This window comes from Oratosquilla oratoria, chromosome 10 (assembly GCF_046742065.1).
Source record: "Oratosquilla oratoria isolate Oo_2021 chromosome 10, ASM4674206v1, whole genome shotgun sequence".
NCBI classification, from domain to species: Eukaryota; Metazoa; Arthropoda; class Malacostraca; order Stomatopoda; family Squillidae; genus Oratosquilla; species Oratosquilla oratoria.
The window spans coordinates 64,610,102-64,615,101 of record NC_134786.1 but is presented as its reverse complement, the minus strand read 5'-3'; positions in this window follow the sequence as shown (position 1 = coordinate 64,615,101).

The window sequence follows — 5,000 nt, the reverse complement described above, 5'->3', positions numbered from 1 at the left end:
AAAAAAAAAAAAAAGTAACGTGGACTGGAAAAAGGGGAAGGGGGAGGAAGGAGCTGGGAAAAATGGAAGAGGAAAATGAGAGAATTTTACTTTTTCTCAACATAACAGGGAAGAGTGAGAAGGAAACCTTTTCAGAAGAAATGACCCATAAAAAAAAAAAAAAAAAAAAAAAAAAAAAAAAAAAAAATAGAGCCTAGACCAGACTGAAAAAATATATTTATTACAAGCTGCCTATGTTATAGACCAGAGGCTCTTCTACTGGTCTACTTCTCCGTGGTTCTTCCACAGATAAATGACGGACTTGAGGAGAAATAAGAAATGAGTAGAAATAAAGACATGAAACAAATTGGTGGGCAGACAAGTATACACAGCCAGATGAGTAAACAGATAGATAGACAAACACACAGAAAGACAGACAGACGGAAAGGTACAGCAAGAAATAAATAAACAGAAACAAAAGATAGACAGACAGATAGGCAGACGGATGAAGACATACAGATACAGACAAGCAGATAGACACACAGATACCGACAGACAAGCAGACACATGTAGATAGACAGACGGACAGTCAAACAGAACAGACAGACAGACAGAGGCATCCTGTGTCCGGTGTCATGTTCTGTTGTTTCCCAGCTAAACGGGTTATCACACTGGGCTTCCACGGGCTTCACCAGCGCCAACCGTTGAGTGTTCGTTTGAGTATAAACGACTTCGGTTACAATATTTTATTTTTGAAGTCTCCAAATATCAAAATATCTTTCCGCCATATATTGAAATGCTTAATGACGAACTAAGAGATTGTAAGACTATACCAATGTTAGCCATCCTGTTGAAATGTTCTTAGAGAAGTCTAGATTTCTGTAGGCAAAGTTATATTCTAGTTATTCAAATGATTTTATAATAGTCTCCCACTCGATCTACGTCGTGCTGTCAGCATCCAAGGTGTCAAGGATAAACTCAAGACGTTCCTGTTCTCTGACTGTTACGATATGGAAGACCTCACCATCAGAGAGGAATACAGATTACAAAGTTGAAGTAGATCTTGATTGATGCGGAGGTACTGCGGAGCACCATTGGTGGAGTGTGACCAGATAAAGAAGAACTACAACTAAGTAACAAGTAAAGAATCTACGCCATGAGGGGCGTAACTACGGCCGGAGAAGTCACCTTTACTCTATGCGCTTGGGCTTTTGGGGGCAGTTAATTGTCACTGCTGGGAATTGGAGAGGAGTACGGGACTCGAACCCACAACTAGGTGAACGTGAGACCAGCACGCTTCCAATTACGCCACCAGAGCACTCGTGTTGAGCGAGGAAGGAAAAAAATAGATAGACTAGAAGATCTACAATAGGGTGCGGGAGGAGGAGAGAGGGAATGAGAAATGGGCATACAGGTAACGAAGGTGCGTCCACAAAGCGAGACAGGTCACGAGGTAAAACGGGGTTGTCGTTTAAACACAAAAACGAAGATGAAATATGAAGAGGAAACAGAGGAAGAAGAGTGAAGGAATGAGGGAGAGGGAGAGGGGGGAGGGAGAGAGACAGAGAGACATTTTGAAAGGACGAAAACTGAGAGAGATAGAGAGAGATAGAGATAGATAGATAGATAGATAGATAGATAGATAGATAGAGAGAGAGAGAGAGAGAGAGAGAGAGAGAGAGAGAGAAATTGAAAGGACGTAAACTCCAACTCCAACGTGAAAACGAGCGAGAAATATGCGAGAGTGAGAGTGAGAATGATATGGTCAAGTTAATCCCCCGCCCAGATGTGGGAAATATTTCAAAATACTCATACTAAGATGATTCATACTTACATCCCATTTAAGGAAAGACGTCCCCCAAATCAGGCTCGCCCAAACTGGCTTGACAAAGAAACTGAAAAAAGCATTGCCAAAAAGAGTCAGGCTTATAAGAAATACAACTGCTCGTGTGCATCTAATGACTATCAAAGTCATGTATTAATACAGAGAGATTTAAAAAAGGCAATTAAAAAAAACGAAAATGACAATACAAAATGAATATCGCTGATAAATCCAAAGAGAATACTAAGGAATTCTGTAGTTACATTAGAGATAAAAAGGTTGTTAGGAATCACATTGGTCCACTATTATCTGCTGACGGTCAACTTGAATATTCAAATGAAGGAATTTGTGATATTTTAAACAATCATTTTAGCTCAGTATTCATAAATGAAACACCTCAAAGTGAAATCCAAAATGAAACCTGTGGAAAGTCTAAGATAAACTTACTACGGTAAATATAACAAAAGAAAAAATTAAAAGGTGTATAGAGACACTCAAAGTTAATAAAACACCAGGGCCTGACGGTTGGCATCCAAGAATCTTAAAGGAAATGAAAAATGAGATTCTTGTTCCATTAAAGAATATTTTCAAGAAATCCATCATATCCGGAGATGTCCCAAGAGAATGGAAGCTAGCTAACGTTACTCCCATATTCAAAAAAGGTGACAAAAAGAATCCAAATAACTACATGCCTATAAGTTTGACTTCAATCGTAGGAAAAATGATGGAAACTATCATCAGAGATGCTATCGAACATCATTTAGAAAGTAACTGTTTGATAGATAATAGCCAGCATGGTTTCTGACGGAAACGTTCTTGCGTAACTTGCTCGAATTCTGCAACACAGTTATCTCGAATTATGACGAAAGAAACAATATATATTTATTATATCTAGAATTTGCAAAAGCTTTTGATACTGTCCCCCACGAAAGACTACTTACTAAATTACCTTCACACGGAATAAGTGGCAGCCTATTAAGTTGGACTAGTAATTGGTTGAATGATCGAAAACAGAGAGTTGTTTTAAATGGAAAAAACTTCTGAATGGAAATATGTTAGGAGTGGAGTTCCTCAGGGTTCCGTTCTTGGGCCACTTCTATTTATAGTATATATATATGATATAGACCACGGACTAAAATCTACTGTTTCCAAATTTGCTGATGATACAAAACTGTGCAGAATGACAAATGATCACTTAAACCAATTAGATATTCAAGAAGATTTAGATAAATTACAGCAATGGTCTGAAAAGTGGCTAATGAAATTTAATACAAGTAAGTGAAAGGTAATGTGCATAGGTAAAATAACAGTAGGTACGATTACAAGTTATTTTGAAATTCGTTAATAAAAGTGGATAGTGATAAGGATCTTTGCGTAATTATCAGTAACGATCTCAAGCCATCTAAACAGTGTATTTCAGCCCCTGAGAAAGCATATAAGATTCTAGGACTGATTGCGCGATCTTTTGACTTTTAAAGTCCATCACTCATGAACAAACTATATAAATCGTTAGTTCGTCCATATTTGGTATATATTGTTTCCGTAAGGTTACTGAATCTAATTAAAGACATTGACAGACTGGAAAAAGTACAACAGCGAGCCACAAAACTGTTTCCAAATAACCCCCCCCCCCCAATCCCCCATCGATCCCAGATATGCTGCGCCAGTTCCTGTGCTCGCCGGTGTCCCGGACAAAACACCTGCTGGGCACCCCTAGATATATTTTTCCCATGGTGGTGATGTGATGGTGGTGGAGATGGTGGTGATGGTGGTGGAGGTGCTGGTGATGGTGGTGATGATGATTATGATGGTGGTGGTGATGATGATAATGATGGTGATGGTTGTGATGTGAAGGTGGTAGTGATGATGGTGATGATGGCAGTGGTGATGTGATGGTGGTCGTAGCGGTGGTGATCTTGGTGATGATGGTGATGATGATGGTGATGGTGATGATGATGATGATGATGATGATGATGATGATGATGATGATGATGATGATGATGATGATGATGATGATGATGATGATGATGATGATGATGATGATGATGATGATGATGATGATGATGATGATGATGATGATGATGATGATGATGGAGTTAATGGTGATGGAGTTGGTGGTGATGTGCTGGCGGTGATGGTTATAGTGATGTGATAGTAATGTGGTGGTGGTTATGGTGGTGATGTGACGGTGGCGATGTGCCGGTGGTGGTGATGTGACGGTGGTAATAAAAATATTGACAAACTTTAGTACCAAGTGATGCTACATATATGTTATACGAAACCCAGAATACGCAGTTTACAAACGCTTTGCTGAGAGGTGATAAACGCTCGTCATGGGAGTAACCGTACGCATATAGCTGTAGAACTGGCGGCGGCAAAGAGCACTGTGGACGCGAGACACCAGGAACAACGTGTAATCGATGGATGGTGGTTGTACAAAAACATTGAGCCTGTACTTTGGCACACAGAACAATTTTTATCTATTTTACATATTTTGTCGTGCATTTTCTCTCCGATAATAACGATGGGTCGCAGTGGATCACAAAAGCTCAAACATACTGACAGGAGACCTTCTGGTCCATACCGAAGTAAGATACAGATAAGATGGATCGATGATAAAGGAGATAAAAACTTAAACAGGCAAGTATAGGAAAAGGAGTAGATATGCATTTCAAGAAGACCAGTTCTGAGACATGACATACAACACTTCATAATGTTAATCTTAACCCGACCCACTGAGGTTGTTGACCTCACTTTGGAATGGGGAGGCAAAACGGTAACATTTACTCTGGCTTCAACCGTCTTAAGGGGTTATCACACCGGGGTATTTTTCCTCTAACATCCTACCTCCAGACTCCATTTCAATAACTAGAATATGACTTCTCTAAGAAGATTTCAACAGTATGCCTAACATTCGTATAGGTTTACAATCTCTTAGTTCATCATTCAGCTTTGCTATATATGACGGAAAGATAAATTGATAATTAATTGGAGATCTGAAAAACAAAATATTGTAACCGAAGTTGTTTATACTCAAAGGAACTCTCGACTGTCGGCTCTGGTGAAGCCCGTGGAAGCCCAGTGTGATAACCCCTTAAGTGGGAAGCGTGACGAATAACTTTGAAGGCCGAACCTCGGTGGAATCGTCTTAGTATTATCAACAGTTACCTTTCATACAAAAAATCTAATTTCGTACCGC